The sequence below is a fragment of the Podarcis filfolensis genome (assembly GCF_964270895.1).
Source record: "Podarcis filfolensis genome assembly, chromosome: 15".
NCBI lineage: Eukaryota > Metazoa > Chordata > Lepidosauria > Squamata > Lacertidae > Podarcis > Podarcis filfolensis.
Window position 1 is genome coordinate 33,570,265 of NC_139618.1, and position 24,344 is coordinate 33,594,608.

General features: G+C 43.7%; 1 protein-coding gene across 7 annotated transcripts in view; it reads left to right on the forward strand.

Annotated features, from left to right (window-relative positions):
• Positions 1–24,344, forward strand: part of PKNOX2 (PBX/knotted 1 homeobox 2) — a 432,656-nt gene that overhangs the window by 167,682 nt on the left and 240,630 nt on the right. The window lies entirely within an intron of this gene.

Below are 24,344 nucleotides of genomic sequence, written 5' to 3' on the forward strand. Positions count from 1 at the left end.
TGTGGCAAGTACTCTGGTGAGAGAACTCCAGCAGAGATTTAAAGTCACCAAATATGCAGCAAAGTAAAGCATGGAAATATAGGCTGTTAGAGCTTTAAAACATTCACCCCTCCAAATGAGTTTCAGAATGTCCCATTAAAAAGCTTCTTTCCAGAGTTTTCATATTCCCCCAGCATAGGAAAAATACCATGTTTGGTAAGTAAAAAAATAGTTTACTTACAAACTCTTCAAAGGTCAGCTTAATGTGCTTCAGAAAAGTTGCATAGGTGGTAAAACTCAGTTTAGTTGAAAGTGGTAAAAATTCCTAGATTATTGCTATAAGAACTCAAGGGAAGCGTGTGAGAGCCACGCAGCTGAGTTTCTCAGGTAGACTGAGGGAGAATAAAGGCTTGATTACCTATTTCCTTCCAAGGTAAGGTAAGTGACACAGCTAAGCCCGACAGCACAACTTAATACCCCACCCCAATTATTGGGGTAGCTGAAATATAAATTATCTGTAAAGATTATCATGTCCTTTCAGGAAATAATATATTGTAGTTGGCATACCCAGGCAATATACCCAGGGTGGTTTTTCACACTACGTTTTGTATCCAGGTAGACAAAATAACAAGAGGAGATCCACTGTCCCATCTTAGTCCAGCACCCTGTTATCACAGTGGCCAGCCAGATATCTGTGAGGAGCTCAGATAGCTTCTCTCCTCCCTCATGTCCCCCAACAACCGGTATTCAGTGCCATACCCCTGTGATACTGGAGGTAAAGGTAAAGGGACCCCTGACCATTAGGTTCAGTTGTGGATGACTCTGGGCTTGCGGTGCTCATCTCACTTTACTGGCTGAGGGAGCCGGCGTACAGCTTCCGGGTCATGTGGCCAGCATGACTAAGCCGCTTCTGGCAAACCAGAGCAGCGCAGGGAAATGCCATTTACCTTCCTGCTGGAGTGGTACCTATTCATCTACTTGCACTTTGACGTGCTTTTGAACTGCTAGGTTGGCAGGAGCAGGGACCAAGCAATGGGAGCTCACCCCGTCGCGGGGATTTGAACCACCAACGTTCTGATCGGCAAGCCCAAGAGGTTCAGTGGTTTAGACCACAGCACCACCCGCTGTAGTACACAGCAATGAAGACTACTTTTTGAATCTAATCTCCCTTTAAAGCCATTCAAGTTTCTGACCATCACTACAAAATCCTTTGAATGTGATATCCAGGTTCTGTGCATAATATAATAATGATATTTTATTCATACCCTGCCCATCTGGCTGGGTTGCCCCAGCCACTCTGGGTGGCTTCCAACATACATTAAAATAATAATAAAACATCAAACATTAATAGTAGCAATCTGATCTGCATGTTGCAGTTTATTTGCATGTAGGTAGTCACTTCACCCCTTTCCTGATTTCTGCTTTCCCGTTTAAAATATACTGGTGCAGCAACCCAAGGGATGTGCACCATTTGCAGCGAATGCAATAAGTAGCCAAGTAGTTGAATACAGAATGTACCCTGCAAAGCTGACACAAGGAGCCAACAATCTGACTGGTAGCCAACTGTTATATCCAAGACCAAGCTGAATATTCACCTGTGAAAATTCAGGATCAGGGATACAGTGGTACCTCGGGTTAAGTACTTAATTCTTTCCTGAGGTCCGTTCTTAATCTGAAACTGTTCTTAACCTGAAGCACCACTTTAGCTAATGGGGCCTTCTGCTGCCAGAGCACGATTTCTGTTCTCATCCTGAAGCAAAGTTCTTAACCTGAGGCACTATTTCTGGGTTAGCGGAGCCTGTCACCTGAAGCGTATGTAACCTGAAGCGTATGTAACCCGAGGTACCACTGTATTCATGAATCCTGCTGCTCCCCTGCCCCACTTTTACATTCTGTTCACAGCTGCTCTTTCCCCCAGTTTGCAGCCCCAACACCCTTTTTTTAATGGTCTTCACCCTGAACAAATCTACACCATGATGATGTCACGCTGTCATGCAGCCCGCTAGATATGAGTTAGAGATGACATCATGAAGCCAAATCAGAGGAAAGGGAGGGAGCACTGTCATGCTGAATAGGTTTCCTAATGAAAATCCCTTGGCCAATTTGATTTGGCTAAGTGAACATGTCACAAAGCCAAATCAGTACAACTGCCTTCACTCTGAATGGGTGGACATTTTTGCCCAGGGTTGCAGGCACTACAGAAAAATAGCTGAAATTAGTCAGGGGAGGAGAGACATTTTTTTAAAATTTATTTTTTATTTTATTTTTTATTTTTAACACAGATCACCATTACTGACCCCCAATTTAGGCTTAGTTCTAGTCACACTCCACTTTTTCTAACTAGTAGCTCTCCACATTTTTCTACATGTGAACAAGGGACGGACGAATCTGTCATCAGGTTTTCTTGCATTTCTCATTTTTTAACCTTGTTTGCCATCATTTTGCAATTTTTTTAAAAAAAAGTCCTTATGAAGATTTATCAGCATTTTCATGCACATCTCTCTTTATCAGTGTATTTAGATGACTTTGTATGATTTTATGATTTTACTGTTTTAACTTTAGCCAATAAAGGTTAGTAGAAACTAGTAGTAGATATACCGTATTTTTCCGTGTATAAGGCTAGGTTTTTTTCCTAAAAAATAATGTAAAAAATTAGGGGGCATCATACTCTGGGCCATCTCCCCCCCATTTTCTTAAACCTGAGTCCCCCAAAATAGGGGCTGTATTATACATGGGGGTGTCTTATAGATGGAAGAATATGGTGTGTGTGTGTGTGTGTGTGTGTGTGTGTGTGTGTATACACAGTGGTACCTCGGGTTACATACGCTTCAGGTTACATACACTTCAGGTTATAGACTCCGCTAACCCAGAAACAGTACCTCAGGTTAAGAACTTTGCTTCAGGATAAGAACAGAAATCGGGCTCTGGCGGTGCGGCAGCAGCAGGAGGCCCCATTAGCTAAAGTGGTGCTTCAGGTTAAGAACAGTTTCAGGTTAAGAACGGACCTTCGGAACGAATTAAGTACTTAACCCGAGGTACCACTGTATTTATTGTATGCAGTTTTCTAGGTTTCATTCAAAGCAGTGTTGAGTAATGTATCCAATCAGCACAAGTATTTCCACTAGCACAATAGGATTCTGCCCCCTTTCTTTCCCCAGCATTCCCCTCAAATCTGTTCTAGGGGTTCCCCTCTACTCTCTGGAGCAGATTTAGGGAGGGCATAGGGTATGCAAGGGAGCAGATAGAGAACGTCCTGTTGTAGAAACAAAAAATCCTTGTGCTTGTGACTTGTGCTAGTTGGATACTGCCCCATCTTTTGCAAGCATTTCCCCCATAATGCTATACATTTTTGTTTGTTTACAAATACTTGTGTTCTTGTGCACATATCTCCCAGCATATGCATCTTTCTACACATTTTTGGTTGGAGAACTGCATTACGAAATTCAGGAAAGTATGGGTTTGGAAGGATATCTGTGTTTTGATTTGTGTGTTGTTTTCAGAAGTGTGAATTGGGTAAGATTCACATTAAACTGTGAGCCAAACACAACTTCTCCCCAGCCTTAGTGTAGACACATCCTCAGGCTTTTATAATCATGCACACACATAGGCTGTACGCAAATGTTGAGTTTTGGGTATCTGCATGTATACACACTTTTACACACAATCTGCAACCTTCACCCCCCCCCCATTCCCATTATGTCTAACCCATATACTTCAGGAAGTTTAATTTGTTCTTGGTAGTAATCACCATTAAATAGAAATTGTCGTCTTCTGTGTAAACACGTCATTAGTGAAGCTGGTTTCTGCAGCGTCCAGATCTCATTTTTATTAAAATGAAACACTTTTTTCAGACTCCTCACTGTGTCCAAGGATGAACAGTATAATTTTAACCCATTGGGCTGGCCACAGATAATTGGGCTGGCATTTGATTGGACGATTAGAGAAATATCCCCCTTTCCCCCCTCATGTGGTATAATTTGCATTTTCTCTTACTTCTCTGGATTCCAGTTTCCACACAGGCAGCTTTAATGAGCATTATAAATCCTAATGAATATATTTTCATGTTCATTTTATTGGGTTGTTTTTATTGCCGAAGATCGGGAAAAACAGGTCCAGTTAAAACTCTGTGGGTGACATGATTGTACAGTTTAGACTGGTAAAAGACACTATATTTTCTGTTCTCCTTCCTCCTTAATGAGGATCACTGTGAAGAGAGAAAGCCTCCTGATTTATGCAATAGAGGAATAGTCTTTGTCAGCTGGGCACAGAGTTGGGAAGCTCTTTGATTTTTGCTGCAGCTCAGAGAGAAAAATACAGGGCATTCTCCCAGTAATGGGAAGGTGAAAACTTTTGTGGCAAAATAACAGATCTAGACAAGAAGATTCTTCTGTGTTATTCACTTCAGAGGGGGATGACTTTGGAGACAAATGAGGATGGTGTTCTGTGGGACTGGTGGGGAAATCAAGAGCATTTTGCCTCTGGGATCCGCAGGGCCGGTTCAACCATTGGGCAGAGTGAAGCAGCCACTTTGAGGAACAGAACATGGGAAGCGGGGAACAGAAGCAAACTTTGGTTGTGTGTGTACCATGCACTCTTCTCTGTACACCCTAAGATAGCCAGCTACCCTCAGGTGTGGGGGGAGACACTGTCCTATTCTTTCAGCAGTGAAGTGGGATTCAGCCTCCAGCCTGGTCAGCTTCTGTGCGTGGAATGGGGAAGGCTGCCATTTTTGTGTCAGGAGGCAAAATGTCTGAGCTGGCCCTATTGTGGTTGCTCTTGGTGCCCCTACCCTTGGGCCCACGACCACCTGGTGGTGAGCTGCTGCAGCTGCCAGCCTAATCTTACCTCTGCTACCCTGTGAAAGATCCTAGATGTTGCCCACCTTGCATTTGACTGTTTAATAGAGAACAAAAGTCAACAAGCCGAGCCAGTGGAAAGCCATTTTGTAACCTGTTGTGAACTGTGCTCAGTTCAGAACACATTGGTACCTCGAGTTACAAACACCTCAGGTTACAAATGCTTCAGGTTACAAACTCTGCTAACCTGGAAGAGTTACCTCGAGTTGAGAAATTTGCCCCAGGATGAGAACAGAAATCGTGTGCTGGCGGCACAGCACCAGCAAGAGGCCCCATTAGCGAAAGCACACCTCTAGTTAGGAACAGTTTCAGGTTAAGAATGGACCTCCGGAACAAATTAAGCTCGTAACTAGAGGTAAAGGTAAAGGGACCCCTGACCGTTAGGTCCAGTCATGGACGACTCTGGGGCTGTGGCACTCATCTCACTATACTGGCTGAGGGAGCCGGCGTACAGCTTCCGGGTCGTGTGGCCAGCATGACGAAGCTGCTTCTGGCGAACCAGAGCAGCGCACGGAAACGCCAGTTACTTTCCCACCGGAGCAGTACCTATTTATCTACTTGTACTTTGACGTGCTTTCGAACTGCTAGGTTGGCAGGAGCAGGGACTGAACAACGGGAGCTCACCCCATCATGGGGATTCAAACTACTGACCTTCTGATTGGCAAGTCCTAGGCTCTGTAGTTTAGACCACAGCACCATAAAATGCTAAAAAGTGGAGAAGGCCCTTTATTTTATTGCCAAAGCAATTCTCTGTTATTCATAGAGCCAGATTGCTTGAGGCTAATGGCCATCATGAAACCTGGGGTACTTGAAGCTAGTAACATCATTGGCTTCCCGTTTTCTAAGGAAAGGCTATCAGGACTTTTTGTCCTCTGACATCTCAGTATTTTTTCCTTCGTGTGGCTGGGTAAGCCCACTTGCCTGTGAGTATGAAGGAATGAGGCAGTCACTAGCCTCTCTATGATGCTCACTTACGAGGGGACTGCCCTTGACATGGCTCTGGCAATGTTGGTGTTGTATTGGCCCGAGAACTGAGCAGTTCCTTGCCCATTACATTGTGGGAGCTGCTACCACAGGCATTGGATAAACCCACAAAGAAGCAAGCAAGTGCAAAATGGAGGGGAGACGGTAGGGGCATTGCTATTAGGGATGTGAGAGAAATTTGATTCAGTTTGCAATTACAGGGGCATCTACTTAATTCACACTTTTCAAACCAGTATTAGAACCAAAAGACAGCCAGCCTTCAAAATACGGGCACCTCTGAATTTTGCAATGTAGATCTCCATCCAAGTAATGTGTACACAAATGCATATACTGGGGTAAGGTGTGCATAAAAATGCTCATATCAATGCAAATATCATACAAATATGCATTGTGTTACAGAAAACGGCTTGCAAAAGTTGTGCTTATTTGGCAAAATTGCATACAAAGATGTGTCCGTTATGAAAAATTCGCACAAAAATGCAAATTTGGTTTGCAGTACTTTTGCAGTGTGTTTCCCCCCTTATCACTTTTCTTATCAAAAAAATTCCAATCCAGGGTAGAGGAAGAGTGGGTTTGTTGTGCAAAAGCACCACATCAACTTTTATTTTGCAACCCAAATTTGCTGGCATGTGGTTGAATTTGCTGGCGACAGTTTGGAAGGGCCCCCATTTTATTTGTTGCTGGGGGAAAGGAAGACTTGGAGAGTAACAGCCAACACACCACACAGTAAAACTGGAAAGCTTTATATGCAGGAGTAAATGAACGGGTAGGACAAATGTAGCGGAATGAATGCTCTTCTGTACTCCTCACAGTTGCTGATTGATGACACTGATACGGTGATCTTGTGCAAAACCTGTCTCCTGTCTCCTTGCATTTAGTGTATTTATTTAAAATCCCAGCACAGATTAGCCTGACCAGAGCCCCACTGCTCTCCATTTATACACAGAGCCTCTTTGGCGCTGTATATCTAAGACCACTTGGGGAGAGCAAAGGATTATGGGATGACAGAAAATGGCTAGGTGAAACAAATTTTAATCATTTCTCCCTCTCTAAAATGGCTCCACGGTGTCCAACATGGAACAATTTTCTACTTAAAACAGTCCCCCCTCCCTTTCTTCTGAAATCAGGATCATTAAATTTAATAAAGATCTGCCTGAAATAAAACCTAGAGGCAGGGTTTTCTCCCTCCCCCTACTGCCCCCCCCAACAATTTGCAACTCTTCAAGAGCATTAGGTGATGTCTTGTTGAGCTGTGGCTTTGCAGAAGGGACGTGGAGGGGGAATCTTATTTAGATATTGTACTGTGGACAGCAAAAGCGATAGCATCTTTGCTGTGACCTGCAAGGGGCATCTGTCAAAAAGACGTGCATTTCTAGATAGGGATACAAAGGGTCTCTTGTTAACAGCTGCCATGTTTGTGTGTGTGTGTGTTGAGAGTCCTTTCAGCTCCCTCTTTGATGATTCCTACCTATCAAGGCCATAAGAAGCGAATGGCTGCACTTATAACAAGGACCAACACCCTCTCCCTCCCACATTATCACAGGCTCTGCCATTCCCGGAGCGCCCTGCCACCAGCCATTTGTGTATGTGGTTGCTAAGCTCTTTGATGCGCAATCGAGGGTGCCGTGCCTCGTGCATGTCGCTTTGCACTTTTGACAACAAGCGCTGGCCCATAAACATTCATCCCTTCATCTCCATCAAAGGAGGGTTCTCTTCAGCTCGGTAATACTGCATCGGCTGCTCTCTGGACCGGCAGCAGGAGGGTCTTCCTCTCACACAGTATGCCTGACCGTACCCTGTAACAGCTGCAGTCCAGCTGCTGGCAACCCTGCTGAGGCAAGTGCTAAACCTCTCAAGGGTCAGAACTGTGGTATGTCGGTCTCCATAGCAACCAGGCAATGGGCTACTTTCTCAGAACAATTCCCCTCTCAGGCCGAGTTGGAGAGTTAGCTCAGCCGATGGGTATGTGTCTTGGGGAGCGCTGGGTTAGCAAGGTCTAGGGGGCGTATATTTTGAATTTCCTCTTAACCCTTAAGGTAGGGGAAGTGAAGAAGAAGAAGAAGGTGGGAAGGGATATGCTTGCAGTTTTGCACTGGGCTGCCAGAGTAAATGAAGAGATTGTGTTGGACGAGGAGACATAAATGTAAATGATTTTTTTTTTTAACCCCCAGAAGCTCAAAAGGAACCTTGTGTCAGTTTTGACAGCAGCTTGAAGAATAGGTTGAAACTAGTGGCCAGGAGTCAAATGTCAGGGAGACCCTCAAATCACACTGTGGCACAGTGGTTAGAATTTAGAACGAGGGAGACTTGACTTGAAATCCCCACGCAGCTGTGAAGATCACTAGCTAACCTGGGGCCTGTCGCTATCTGTCAGACTAACTTACCTCACAGTGTTGTTATGAGAGTAGCATGATTGACAGAAGAACGATCCTCACCATGCTATGTGTATTCAGAGGAAAGGTGGTGGTGGGTGATGGGAAATAAAACAAACTCAAAAGTAGTGAAGTCATATGCAACTAATTTATGTTCACAGTAGACCCATTGAAATTAATGGATCTAAATTAGCCAGGTCTACTATTTTCACTGGGTCTATTCTGAGTTAGTCTATATTGGATACAATCCTTCTTAAAACAAAAACTCGCCTTTAGATTGCAGCTGGATGGGCAGCCTGGGTGGCACGGGCTGGTCTAATTTCCCATTCCTTTTCTACAAGCTTCTTCTTCTTCTTCTTCGGCGATCCTTCATAGCCGAGTAAGATTGTCTTCCATGAACATGGTCTTAGCAGTGAGTCCGTAAGTGACTGTGGAGGCCAATTCTGGATCCACGCATCCTTCTTCAGTGGGGACATAGGTTTCCGGGCAGGAGTTGATCACAGTGAGGGTTTGCCAAGCATGCCTTCCTCTTAGCACGTTTCTCCCTTTCATCCTGAGTTTGAGCGTCTTCAAAGCCCATGACACCTTTGGTAAAGGCTGTTCTCTAACTGGAGTGCTTGCAGGCCAGTGTTTCCCATTTGTTGGTGTTTATACTACATTTTTAAAGATTTGCCTTGAGAGAATCTTTAAACCTCTTTTGTTGAACTCTAGCATTGCACTTTCTATTTTTAAGTTTGGAATAGAGTAGTTGCTTTGGAAGACGATAATCAGGCATCCGCACAACATGACCAGTCCAATGAAGTTGATGTTGAAGAACCATTGCTTTGGCACTGGTGATATTTGCTTCTTCCAGTACACTGGCATTAGTTCACCTGTCTTCCCAAGTGATGTGTAAAAAAATTTAAAGACATCATTGGTGGAATCCTTCGAGGAGTTGGAGATGGCGTTTATAAGTGGTCCATGTTTCACAAGCATACAGTAAGGTTGGTAGTAAAATAGCTTTGTAAACAAACATTTTGGTTTTGCAGTTGGGGTGATTAGAGCACTGCCCTGTAAGAATTCTGTGTTCCGCCTCATCTCCTCCCAAATCAATATCCTTCCTTTTCACTTACAAAGAGGAGACTCCAATCTCCAGTTTCTGTTCATCCCATCGTCAGCCAATCCATTCTTCAGACCAAGGTTTCCCAAACTTGGGTCTCCAGCTGTTTTTGGACTACAGTTCCCATCATCCCTGACCACTGGTCCTGCTAGCTAGGGTTGATGGGACTTGTAGTCCTAAAACAGCTGGAGACCCAAGTTTGGGAAACACTGCTTTAGACAATTACAAAGCACCACTATGTTCAGGGTTCTACCCCTTGTCTCTAGCTGGGGAGAAAATTCCCATCCCAGTTGACCAGATGAACCTATCAATATACATCTAAAGCATTCAGGTGTCTGCTGAACCTATTTTTCTACACAGCTGAAACCTAACAAGTGAAGTGTTCATCAGTCTCGCCACTCTTTGCTCAATTCTCTCCTGCAAGTTCCTCTCCAATAAATATTTGAGGGCTTTCTGCTGCTGGATGTGGGCGGGTGCGAAGACGTCTTATTTTCTTGGCAGTGAATAATCTTTATTTATGGTGTTCTCGCAAAACTTATGGTGTTCTCACAACAAAACACACAGATACGTACTCCAGTCCAGAACATCCAGCTATTTGATTTTGTTTTTATTTTTGCTCAGGATTAGAACGAGCTAGTTCCCAGCCAACATTTCTGGCCAGGTTTCTCTAGTCTGCCCTTTCCAACATCCATGTAACCTCTGAATATAAACCATAAACACCACATTTTAGAATTCCTCAGTTTGTTTTAAACTTTAGCCCCTTTCAGGCTTTCAGTGCATGTTGACATTTTCATGAAGGGGAGTGGGGCACATTGCCAAACCCCACACCCTCTGAACACACACCCCTTCTTTTTTCAGCCCTCCATGTGTTGGCTACTAGCCACAATGGCTACGTTCTGTCTCCACTGTCAGAGATATATGTCAGGATAGCCTTTGATGGGCCTCACAAGTAGAGTGAGTGCTTGGCAAATGTGTGGCCCCAACTCTACATTTTCCAAGATCATGATAACGTAGGGACAGGGTCGAACATGTCAGAGGCCCAGTAGTCCTGTTGGGGTGGCACTTAACATTCTCTCTCTTTTTAAATATTTTTATTAAGCAATTTCAACATAACAAATTATCAGGCCATTTAATCAATTACATTATTTTCCCCCTTCCCCCCATCCCTCCCTCTCCCTCCCACCAAAGACATCCCTCAGCTCCCCTCTCTGATTTCTTTGCACATATCGCTTTCTGCATATTATAAAATTGTACATATCTTTATTTTGTCTATCATATGTTCACCTAATAAATTTGTGGGTGTTTATTCAAAGTCCAGTTCATTTTGTTGTCTTTTTAGGTAATTTGTAAAAAGCTCCCGTTCTTCCTTAAAGTCACAGTTGTCCTTGTCCCACAATTTGTATCTCAATTTAGCCAGCTCTGCATAGCACATCATAGGCAGATGCTGGACACTGTAAAAACAGGATGTTGGGTGAGTTAGGCCTTGCAGCTGATGCAGCAAGGCTCCTTTTATGGAAGGCAAAGTTCTGAAGTGGAAAGCTTCCATAAGTACAGGGCATTCCTTGCTTCACACTCTGTCTCTTGGGTTGCTGTCATCTGTCTGTCTTGGGGGGCAATGTAGGAGTGTGCCTTTGGGGGTGAAGTGAAATCGCTTAAGAGTTACAGCGCCTGCTGTGGCTGTAGAGAAATGGCTGGAGAGACATGTTTTGTTGCAGCCGGGGCAGATGAAGGCATCCGATTGTGCCGATGCAAATGCGCCATGGTGTTTCTTCTGTCTGTGCTCATCCCAGCAGTCATTCCTACACGATTATGTCTCTTACTGACAAGGGCAACCTGGGAGCTTTAAATGAAAGGAGATGCGGCCATGCTTCAGAGTGCAGGACTTAGCATCATGCACTCACTCTCCCACCTGCAATGGCCTTCATTCAAGAACAATGAAAGCCTGAATAGGACTAGTGGTACTTTCTAAAGCATGGGTAGGCAAACTAAAGCCCAGGGGCCGGATTTGGCCCAATTACCTTCTAAATCTGGCCTGCGGACGGTCTGGTAATCACTGTGTTTTTACATGAGTAGAATATGTCCTTTTATTTAAAATGCATCTCTGGGCTATTTGTGGGGCCTGCCTGGTGTTTTTACATGAGTAGAATGTGTGCTCTCTGGGTTATTTGTGGGGCATAGGAATTCATTCATTCCCCCCCCCCAAAAAAAAATAGTTCGGGCCCCCACAAGACAACGGACCGGCCCCCTGCTGAAAATGTTTGCTGACCCCTGTTCTAAAGTGACCTCGTTTTGAAATTACATGATTCTGTACTTTTGCCACCTATTGGCAAATAAAGAAACTGCTTATAAGAGGGGTATGCAAATATGGCCGCAATTATCTAAATGTGTTTTATTTCCTTATTTATTTCGACAAGATGCATACCACTTAATTGCAATCACCTCTAAGTAGTGTACAAAGAAAAAACTCAATACAATTAAAATAAATATGAATTAAAACTATAAAATAAGAATTCGGCTAAAACGGCTGACAGAATTCTTCTTCTTTTTCTTCTTCTTCTTCTTCTTCTTCGAAAATGTCATGAGTTTGTGCTGGATGTTTAACAGTCTGTTTAAACCTCAGCTGGGAGTTCTATAAAATTGGATCCACAATGCTGTTGTTTATTGGATTTCTTACCTGCCTTTCACCATAAGGTCCTTGGGCAGCTGTATTAAAATAAGTTAAAACAATTCACAACCAAAAGAATAGGGAGGCTCCTAATATATCTTCCTTACATACATCAAAATGTAAGGCTGTTGTTGCACAGCTCATACTGGACGATTTGTAGTGTAGTGTAGTGTAGAATCCTGGATTTGCATGAAGTCCGCTTAGGGACCAAAATAGAAGGCAGGTTGCACTATAGCAGTAGTGGAACACCCTCCCTTCAGATGTCAAGGAGATAAAGAATCACACAACTTTTAGAAGACATCTGAAGGCAGTCCTGTATTGGGAGCTTCTTAATGCTTGATGTTTTTATTATATTTTTAGATATGCTGTAAGCCGCCCAGATATGCTGTAAGGGATGCGGGTGGCACTGTGGGTTAAACCACAGAGCCTAGGACTTGCCGATCAGAAGGTCGGTGGTTCGAATCCCCGCGACGGGGTGAGCTCCTGTTGCTCGGTCCCTGCTCCTGCCAACCTAGCAGTACGAAAGCACGTCAAAAAGTGCAAGTAGATAAATAGGTTCCGCCCCAGCGGGAAGGTAAATGGCATTTCCGTGCGCTGCTCTGGTTCGCCAGAAGCGGCTTAGTCATACTGTACACCATCTCCCTCGGACAATAAAGCGAGATGAGTGTTGCAACCCCAGAGTCGGCCATGACTGGACCTAATGGTAAGGGGTCCCTCTACCTTTAAGTCGCCCAGAGTGGCTGGGGAAACCCAGCCAGATGGGCAGGATAATAATAATAATAATAATATGATTGTGGTTTAAAACAATGACAGAAGTCTGAGTAAAGCAAGGATGGAGAGAACTCAGAGGGAAATGGCAAAAGGTTTTGAGTAATCGCTACCCATCTCTGCCTATTTATCCTTGTTAAAACTAGTTTTGTTTGTTTAAAAAACCCTGTGTTTACTCAAATCTGAGCCATTGTTTAAAACCACATTTTTTGTCTCAGTGTTCCTCAGCCACTTCTTTACTCTTTACTTCTGCTGTTGTTTGAATGCAGTAAGAAGGTAGAGGCGCTGAAAGGGGGGGAAATATTGGCTCTTTTAAACATCTCCCTTTCCATTCCTCAGCTGCCTGGAGGGCCACGGGTTCTCTATCCTTGTCTAGGGCCAGGTCATTTGAAGTACTGTCTGAACCCAGCTTTAAGGTTTATCCAGGAAACTCTTTTATTGCAGCTGTATTCTGTAACGTGTTTTTGGTGGCGGATTTATTCTGCTTTATTAGTTGTTATATGAAGCTTCTCCAATGCTACCCCATTATTACTGCCTAGAGAAGCTAGAGCACAACAAAACTAGGTCAGAAACACAACCCTAGAACATTTGTGGGATGAAAAGTTATGGGATTTCAGCAGTAAGTTACGGGAGATGCACTAATTGGAAATGAAACAGTATGATTGCCCCAAAACTTTTGCAGGCATAAATAGTATTGAAAGAAGGATCACGAACGACTGCCCCAATAGCATCATTAGCACAAATCATCATGAATGTGCAATAAAAAGGAACCCTCTGACTCACTAGTTGGTACAAATAGACTGCAGGGTGCTAAGGACTGGGCTATTTCAGTGATGGCCCCAGGTTTGTGAAATATACTCAGAGTCAAGAGTGGATTTCATGCTCTTTATTCAGCTCATAGCGGTGAGGAGGAATGGAATTTCTCCCAGAATGTCTGCTTTAAATACATTATTTACACAGTGGGCTCCATGTGATTGGCTAATTCCGGAATTCTCCTGTAGGCCAATCAGGTTGCGGATTCACTTCCACCTGGAGCTGGATTGAGTGGCTCCTGTGGACCAATCAGACTGCTGCATTCTGGATCCTATTGTTCTAGGACCAATTAGACTGCTGCATTTTGGATCCTATTCAACTAAGTACATAACACCTTGTATCACTCTCTTCCCCGATAGCTCTGTCATGTCCCTGCTCCTCCCATTTTTTTCAAAGAGCGCCAAATGTTTTTCTTTTTTGCAATGCCCTTTTGGAATAATCCCTGCTTTTTTTAAAAAAAAAAAGTTTGCTCAGTTCAAAAGTTTGATGATTTGATATTATTTCAACGGTATTCATTGTTTTCTTTTTTGTTGTGAGGTGCCTTGGAAAGGTTTGTGCCCTGAAAGGTGGGAAATAAATTACTATAATAAATAACAATACATAAATTTAACGTATAGAGTCTCTGAAAGAGACAGCTGAATCCTGAACGACAGCTCTAGAGACACACATGAGCAATGATTTAACAAGGCATTAATCCGAAAGTCAAAATGGGACGAGCAATTTATCAGTGGCAGCAGACAGGTTTCAGGAACAGAAACTGTCCCTGAAAAATAAAGACAGAACACAGACAAAGGAACTAAGGGGTGCCTTGTCCATCCAGATATGATTATTCCTCCCACTCTTCATTTTTATTACGTTTTATAATCACGACAATCTTGCTGAAGTTGCTTGGCTGCTAAGAGCTTTCCCTACTTCAAAATTGCTGTGTGGGTGGCAAGGTAGTGATTGCACCCATTCATACCCAACTTCATTGTTTGTTTGTTCCTGTAAGACATGCAAATAGATCACTAACTAGCAGCCCTTGTACCTGGCGTTTCTTGGGGATTCAAAGAAACCGAAAGAGCAGTGCAGTTTTGAAATCAGTGATCCAAGGCAATGAAGTTTTGGAAGGCAAAGTCTAGAATCTTGATTCAAACCTGTGCCCAGTTGTATCCAAATTCGATCTCAGGAACCATCATGCAAAATTTGAATAAAATCAGTGCGGTTTTGAAAGATTCACTCCACCATCTTTATTCAAAACGACACCCACTTGCATCCAAACATAGAAAAACACCTACTCCTTGCTCTTGAAATTTGGTTGCAATATAACGAGAGGTGTTCAAATGCATGGCAAATAGATGAATAGCTTTCCAAAATATATATCGTAGATTCTGGATCCTACTTTTGAATCCATGAGTTTGGTGTCAATAGGTCATGAAAGTTCTTAACCAGTGTTGCATGCAGTTGATTAAAAGTTTAACTCAGGCTTTTGGGAACTGACTACTTTTAATGAAAGGACTGGTTCCATGCCGTTTTTATTGTAATTATTTGTATGGTTTTAATAGATTTGTGTGTATGTGTTTAGCTGTTCTTATTTCTGTCTGTTAGCCACCTTGAGACTCCTGTCAGGGAAGAAGGCAGAGTATTAATAAATATATGTTGTTGGCATGCATCTGTCTGAGAGACAATGGAGTGTGCCTCCAGGGGTGAAGTCAAACTGTTAGAGAATCACAGCACCTGCTGTGGCTGCAGAGACCAGTAACTTGTAACTGCTGCCTCCCGTGTTGTTATTTTCTGAAGCAGAATTGTTATAACGGAGCCTCACCTAAAATAAATAAAATGCTCCCTGTTTGTTTGAATTGTATTATCAATATATATGTGAGAAAGAGAGAAATGTCTACAGAAACCTCAACTGTCACAGCAGTTTATAAATTCAGCTACTCTCATAGGAGTGAAGTTATAATATGTGTCAGATGCTAAGAAACATTGCCCTTATGTTACCAGGCCAAGTTTAAAGTTCTTGTATAAATTAATGAAACATTTAACAACTTGCGTCTAGGATACCTTATGGACCGGTCCATTCCTTATATCCCTGCCCTATCACTGAGATCCTTAGGGTGATCTGTTAGTGATCCACTATGGCCTCGATCCACAGTTCGTATTCCCCAGATGTTGGTATTGTGGGTCCAGTTTTGTGAAACTTCCTCTTGACAGAAGTCAGAGAGATGCCCTCTCTGTTGAACTTCAGGCACTCGACGAAGACCTTTCTATTTCAGCAGGAATTGTAAATAAGCTTTCTGTTTTCCTGATTAATTTTAATTGATCATTAAACTCTGTGTGCTTTGTGCAATCTCTGCATACACCAGTAAGAAATGTTGGTTATTAAGCAGTGTATTAATAGTCTTGGTACTAAAGGCCCTATACAGCTCAAGACCAGGTTACATGAGAGACGGCTTACGTGCCCACTAGGTCAGTGTTGGGTCTTCAGGAGGACTTCTCCAGCAAGTTGCATAGTAACTCAGAGCAGGGCTTTCTTAGAATCATAGAATCATAGCTGGAAGGAGCCACGAGGGTCATCTAATCTAACCGTCTGCAACGCAGGCATTTTTTGCCCAAAGTGGGGAATTGAACACACAACCCTGGAATTAAGAATCTCATGCTCTACCGACTCAGTGCAGCCCCTGTTCTCTGGAATAGCATTCCTGCCAATGTATGACTGGCACCTGCAATCTGAACTTTCCATAAGCAACTGAAGACATTTTTGTTCCAAAAGGCCATGGGTAGGCAAACTAAGGCCCGGGGGCCAAATCCAGCCCAAGTGCCTTCTAAATCTGGCCCGCGGATGGTCCTGGAATCAGTGTGTTTTTACATGAGTAGAATGTGTCCTTTTATTTAAAATGCATCTCTGGGTTATTTGCGGGGCATAGGAACTCATTCATTTCCCCCCAAAAAATATAGTCTGGCCCCCCACAAGGTCTGCAGGACAATGGACTGGCCCCCTGCTGAAAAAGTTTGCTGGCCCCTGCAAAAGGCTTTCCCAGCTGAGTGCATAGCTGTCAACTTACAGATTTGAAAATAAGGGACCAGCAGCCTTGAAAATAAGGGACCTGCAGCCTCACCTGTTCCAGGCACTCCAGTCTTCCTGTCAAACTCATGCTGGGTAGCTTCAAGAACACTGTCCAACCAACTTTGTAACCAGAGGTTCAACTGAATAGAATCTGAATCACATGCACCACAAGGCCTATGCAGCCTCAACTTAAGATGGCTCCCCGGCCTGGCTTTGCACTGCAAAGTTTGCAGCAGCATGTGCAACAAAATGGCGTCCAGCATTCAAAAACCCCCTCAGCTTGCATTAACTAGCCACACACAAGGCATGCAAGCTCCACCCCCCAGTCGTTCTTAGACTTCTTATTGGATGAGCAACACAGCCAAGCAACACAGTTGGAGCCTCCCTCCTCCCTGGCCAGCAGGGAGGGAGGGAGAGGAGCTGCTTCCTTTGAAATTTAAGGGACATCATTTAAGGGACATTTAAGGGACATCCATCAATAAGGGACAGCAGCGGGATGTGGCGCTGGAATAAGGGACTGTCCCTTCAAATAAGGGACACTTGACAGCTATGGCTGAGTGAAGTGATCTCTGCCGAGGGTGTGTATTTTGGTGTGTGTGTGTGTGTTAAACAGATCTGATTTTTTTGTGTTCCTTTAACAGTTTTTAGCTGTTTTATTGTGCAGTTGAGATGCTTGTGTGGAAGGTAATTAATAAACGACTAGCAATTATAATAAATAAAAATAGCAGTAGCTTCCATGGGGATGTCAGGGGCTCAAATGGGTTCACCGCAATTTCACAGTATGAATTTTGTAGAACAATTGTGAGGTGTCCACTAGCTATCATCTGCCACCTTTCCGTGAAAATGATATCCAAATTATGTTGATTACATGCAGCTAAAATATGCAAATAAGATGGATTTCCTACAGCTCATGATGTAGCGTTCAGGATTTTAACAAATTCCTTACTCCTGCCTAGAAATAGCGTATGTGGAAAGAGAGAGAGAGAGAGAGATTGTGTGGGTGTGGGTGTGTGATAGAAATGGGATTCAGGATGAGAGCTGCTTAATCTTCTGATATTACCCCGATAAAAAACTGAAACCATTGCTGGCCAAGTTCGAAAGGGAAAGTCTCCCTAGGGAAAGCAATTGGAATTTATTTGCTAAACAAAGTCCAGTGGAGCAACATGCATTTTGGTTCGGCAATCTCTCAAGGGTGAATATTTGGAAGGGGAGGAAAAATATAGGTCATATTTAGTCATGGTGATTATCTTCCACGAAAGGAAGAAGGGGCTGTTACGCGAGGCTCCTGTTGCGATGCTACGACAAAAATTGCCAATTGCAATCAGCCACCACGTAAAGAGGTTAATATCTAGGAGCAGAAAGAAAGTTCTGTATAGCTAGACTATTGCTCCACTTTGCTGTGTAAGGAAGCTAAGAGTATTATTCCACACCAACCCACTCCAAGTAAGTAGGTTATATGACAGACGACTACCAAAAATGTCACTACTTAAAAAATGTCCTGTGTGTGATAGCTCTAACCACATACAGAGCACAGCGGTGGTTTTCTGTAGCATCTGAAAACAGAGTAAACACAATCTGCATGAAACTGCTGAGTCGGCCCATCCACAGCTTTGGAGTGTGTTGTCGTCAGTATGCTGATGACACACAGCTCTGTTCTTCAAATGAAAAGGTGGATGTACGGAACTGGGGGGTGTGCCTGGTCGTAGGAATGGATTGGATGAGGGTCAATAAGCCAAAGCTCAGTCTAGACAAGACAGATATGATATTAGTTTATCAGCTCCATTTGGTACGCAGGCTGAGACCGTCTGGTTTGGACTGGGTGTTCATCAGTATGCGGATGATACCCAGCTCTACCTCTCCTTTAAATCAGAAGCAGTAAAGGCGGTGAAGGTCCTGTGTGAGTGCCTGGAGGTGGTTGGAGGATGGATGGTGGCTAACAGATTGAGGTTGAATCCTGACAAGACAGAAGTACTGGTTTTGGGGGACAAGAGGTGTGGGTGTGGAAGACTCCCTGGTCCTGAATGGGGTAACTGTGCCCCTGAAGGACCAGGTGTGCAGCCTGGGAGTCATTCTGGACTCACAGCTGTCCATGGAGGCACAGGACAATTCTGTGTCCAGGGCAGCTGTCTACCAGCTCCATCTGGTATGCAGGCTGAGACCCTACCTGCCCGTGGACTGTCTTGCCAGAGTGGTGCATGCTCTGGTTATCTCTCGCTTGGACTACTGCAACGCGCTCTATGTGGGGCTACCTTTGAAGGTGACCCGGAAACTACAACTAATCCAGAATGCGGCAGCTAGACTGGTGATTGGGAGCGGCCGCCGAGACCACATAACACCAGTCTTGAAAGACCTACACTGGCTCCCAGTACGTTTCCAAGCACAATTCAAAGTGTCAGTGTTGACTTTTAAAGCCCTAAACAGCCTCAATACAGTATAACTGAAGGAGCGTCTCCACCCCCATCGTTCTGAACGGACACTGAGGTCCAGTGCCCAGGGCCTTCTGGCGGTTCCCCCACTGTGAGAAGTGAAGCTACAGAGAACCAGGCAGAGGGCCTTCTCGGTAGTGGCACCCGCCCTGTGGAATGCCCTCCCACCAGATGTCAAAGAGAAAAACAACTACCAGACTTTTAGAAGACATCTGAAGGCAGCCCTGTTTAGGGAAGCTTTTAATGTTTAATAGGTTATTGTATTTTAGTATTCTGTTGGAATCCGCCCAGAGTGGCTGGGGAAGCCCAGCCAGATGGGGTATAAATAATAATAATAATAATATTAATAATAATAGATGATCCCCCAGCTGGTTGAGCAGGCCGCAGTCTGTTCTGCGCACAATTGCTTTCTGCCAGCTTGGCAGGCGGCCTAGAGATAACCTGGCTCTGGTGATCGGTGCTGTGGTAACTTCCGGGTTAGATTACTGCAATGTGCTATACATGGGGCTGCCTTTGAATACAGTTCGAAGCCAGTGGCTCGCCTAGTCCAGCATCCTGTTATCACTGTATTAAAAGGGCATGCGTGTGGCACTGTGGTCTAAACCTCAGAGCCTCTTAGACTTGCCGATCAGAAGGTCAGCGGTTCGAATCCCCGTCATGGGGTGAACTCCCGTTGCTCTGTCCCAGCTCCTGCCAACCTAGCAGTTCAAAAGCATGCCAGTGCAAGTAGTTAAATAAGTACCGCTATGGTGGGAAGGTAAATGGCATTTCTTTGCACTCTGGTTTCCATCACGGTGTCCCATTGTGCCAGAAGCAGTTTAGCCATGGTGGCCACATGACCCAGAAAGCTGTCTGTGGACAAATGCCAGCTCCCTCGGCCTGAAAGATGAGCATCACAACCCCATAGTCGCCTTTGACTGGACTTAACCATCCAGGGGTCCTTTACTTTTACCTTTTTTATCTATCACTTTGTTGTTTGGATGCTTAATTATTACTGTTTTTTTAAAATAATAATAATTATGCTTTTAATTTGGTTATAATTCACTTTTGCATAAGACAAGCAAAACTGTGTAAGCTATAATAGGAAACCAAATGTTACTATATGGTAAGACAAGCTTCCCTCACTTCCTCTGATATTTGAGTGGCTGTGGCAATGGGGAAATCCTTGGTTGACCCCTGTGACTAGAGGCAACCGTATACCTGAAGTTTGTCACAACATGCTAAGTTGGCCTGGTGTCCAGATAGCTTAAAAAAGCTCAACAGCTTTGGGTGTCCTGCTTTTACTCTTTGAAATATGGCAACCCTACTATGATGTGACAACAACAACAACAGCACAGTAACTGAGTGTTACTTTTTGGTAAGCCAAGTTTTCCTCACTTCTTCCCATTTCTGTGTGGTTGTGGCAGTGGGGTGACCTCTGCGGTTAGAGATTACTTTCTACATTCAGAACTACACACACTGTAAAGAAATTTATTCATGTATGAGACTACAGCGGCAAGAATGTTACTTGCCCAATAATGGAAAGAAGAAGTAGTCCCAGCAAAGGAAGAATGGATACAGAAACTTACGGAATATGCAGAAATGGCGGAACTTACCAGAAGAATAAGAAATCAAGATAACAAACTTTTTATAAAAGAATGGAAATGGTTTAGTGAATATTCACAGATAAATTGTAAACAGATAAAAACATTGACAGGATTATTGTAATAACCTGCAGTTTCATAAGAGTGTATATTTACAGAAGATGAATAAAAGAGCAAATTAAGTTAATTAGGATATGCAGAAGATATTAAAAATCAATTTAAGGAACGGCAGGAAGAGGGGGAAGGAAGTCAAGTTTTGAAATGTCAAAACGATTGTAAAATCAGTGAATTGTATAAACCTGAAAAGTATAAATACTTTAAAAAAGAGAGAGAGAGATCACTTTATACATGCAGTTAGTCACAACATACTATATCAGCCTGTCCGTGATGTGGTTAGCCTTGATCGGTTTGCAAACAGGGATATATATATAACCCTAGCTGCTGATCTAGGTGATTTCCTTCAGCGGAAAGGTGGAGGCCATTTGAAAACACAACTGTTTAAAGCTGAATCGAAGTTTCTTCTGCGTGCAAGGGATTTCTTTCACATGGGGGTGCTCAAAATGGTGTACCCCACAAACATCCCTGCACTTTGAGGTGTTGCAGTCTGTTCTTCCACCTTTTTCTGCTGCCAGCCTCCCTCCCTCTCTCTTATTTCTAGCCGAGATAAAACGGAGGTTAAGGTTAGTAGAAATGAGAGTTTATTTCAGTTGTGGCCTGCTTTCTGTTTGCTACAAGACTGTTCTCATGCAGCTACCATAGCACTGCAATTGCTTCCCAGTTGGTGGAGCCAGAGGAATCTGTAGGCAGAGTGGCAGAGCTTTGCAGTACTAGCCAAGGTGTCACTTCCAATGTGTTTGTTTCTAAGTCCGTTCCTGCATTAATCTGCAGTTTTTCAAAATGAAGATCTCTGAATTTATATCAGTGCAGGCATTTCAAATGTATCTTACTCTAAAATATGCATTTTTAAAATATGCATATTGGGACATCCTGTGTTCTGAGAACTGTATTGCAAAATTCAGAGAAGTGCAGAATCTGAAGGATTCAATACATTCCGATCTGCACATTAGTTTGGAAGGTGCAGGTCAGATCAGTTAACACTAGAATCCCCCAAATCCTTAGAATTTGCAAAATTCCCCAAAACTCTCCATCGTCTACTAAAAGATAATGCTGCATATTCAATCTTTCAAGCGTTCTTGTGCAGCAGGATCTTTAGGTAGGTGATGGAAACCCTGGAAAATACTGATAATGAGAGCAGTACAAGGGTTTGGAATCTCAAGGCCATTCTGACTTGGTTTCCCTTTCAGTTTTTGAGCAAAAGGAAAGTGAGACCACATCATTAAGCTTTGCCTGCTACCTAAGAAAATGTGGTTCTGAACACACACACACACACACACACACACACAGAACCAAATTCCCAGAGTAGTGGAAAACTATATTGGATTGTGGTGGCCTTTGGCTGTGAGCAATAAAGTTTGCCTGGGTATGCCGGAAAACCCTGTGTATTTATACATTCTCTGATTTTGTCCCCAGAGATCTGCAGTAGTTGAACCAAAAGTTATCGCCTTACCTCAATAATTACAGCTTGAGTTTTTTATGAGCTGTCTTATGCAAGAGGTCAGTCTGAGTAGTAATAATGGCCCCTTCTGTTAAACACACAGGTCTCCCCACACACACCTGTAAAATGTGGAGGGAGATCGACATTTTCTGCACTGGGTCATTGCTTTTCCATCCAAAATGGCTCCGAAAACACAGGAGAGGGTATGGTTTGGCCTCATTGGCATGTTGTCAGCATTAAATGTGGCATCAAAAGCAGCAAAATTAAGTGTGTGTCGTCCCCCCCCCTTCCATGCCGGAATTTTTTTTCCCCTGACTGAATCGAACAATGCCGTTGCCATAGAAACAGCCTTTCTCAAAAAGGTCACTTGGAAGAAACTGTGTTTTAGGTGCAACTCAAGGAGATTATGGGGGATTAGCTAATTTATATATATATTTCTTTAAAGGAAATATTATGAGCGAATAATATCCAGCTGAACTGGAAGGCTCTCTCAGTAAATTAAAAACTCTGTGATAAAAGCTTTATTTCCCCTTTTCAAAATAGGAACGGTATGCAGTCGGGTGATATCTGAAATAGAGATTGTGTGTGTGTGTGTGTGTGTGTGTGTGTGTGTGTGTGTGTGTTTAACTTGGTTTTAATTAAACCTCAGTCAGGGCTGAGAAATGTGGTGAGAGCAGATAATTGCCATATTCCCAATGCAGATTTTAAACTATGGCTTTGATATGTGTAACTCCTGACTTACTTGTACCCCTGCATTGCTTCCAGGGTGAGATGATGCTCTTCCACCTTTCAAGGAGAGTAGGCCAAGGCCACATCCACACCAAACATTTAAAGCATTCTTGTACCACTTTATTACCCCTCACAGAATCCTGGGAACTGTAGTTTGCTATGGGGGCTGAGTTGCCAGATCCCTGTACCCCTTACAGAGTTTCAATTCTCTGAAGTTCCCTGGGAAGAGGGACGGTTAGATAAGCAATTTTGGAAACTGTAGCTCTGTGGGGGGAGTGGGGGGGGTCTCTAAACAACTCTCAGAAGCCTTCGTAAATGATTGTTGTTGCTATAATCATCATCATCATAATTTACTAAATTTCCATAACAATCTTCATCCGAAGATCACAGGGCAGTTTACAATAAAAAAACTCACAAAAATGCATAACATAAAGGTAAAGGTAAAGGGACCCCTGACCGTTAAGTCCAGTTGTGGACGACTCTGGGGTTGCAGCGCTCATCTCACTTTATTGGCCAAGGGAGCCGGCGTACAGCTTCCGGGTCATGTGGCCAGCATGACTAAGCCACTTCTGGCGAACCAGAGCAGCGCACAGAAATGCCGTTTACCTTCCCGCTGGAGCGGTACCTATTTATCTATTTGCACTTTGATGTGCTTTCGAACTGCTAGGTGGGAAAAGCAGGGACCGAGCAACAGGAGCTCACCCCGTCACGGGGATTCGAACCGTGACCTTCTGATCGGCAAGCCCTAGGCTCTGTGGTTTAACCCACAGAGCCACCTGCGTCCCTTAACGCATAACGTAGTAACAAACAAAAACAACATCTCCCCAATGAAATCGTGGGAGAAGTGGAATGGGTTTTTTGCCTGGCGCCTGAAGATAATCAACGAAGGTCCCAGGTGAGGCAACCCCGGAAGAGTATTCCACAAACTACAGTTCCAGTGATTCTGTGCCGGAAGCCCTGGCTACATGCAGTTCTACGAGAGTGCTTTAAATGTAGGGTATGGATGCAACCCAAATGCAGTGTGAGAGAAAAATATGGGAAGAGGCAGCAGACCCTCCAAGTGTCCCTATTTTCCAGGGACAGTCCTGGATTTACAGAAGCTGTCCCAGTTTGATTTGACCCTGGAATGTCCCGCTTTTCCTAAGTACGTCCCAATTTCCATCAGAGAATGTCGGAGGCTATGGGTGCGTGAGAATGAAACTTAAAGGCTGTAGTGAAGAAGCTATTGCCTGAGACATAATGATGTTGCCCATCTACTCTGGGTGGCTTCCAATAAAATATTGAAAAACAATAAAACCTCAAACATTAAAAACCTCCCTGTCTTCAGATGCCTTATAAAGTCAAATAGATGTTTATTTCCTTGACATCTGAGGGAGGGCGTTCCACAGGGCAGGCACCACTACCGAGAAGGCCCTCTGCTTGGTTCCCTGTAACCTCGCTTCTCACAGGGAGGGAACTGCCAGAAGCAT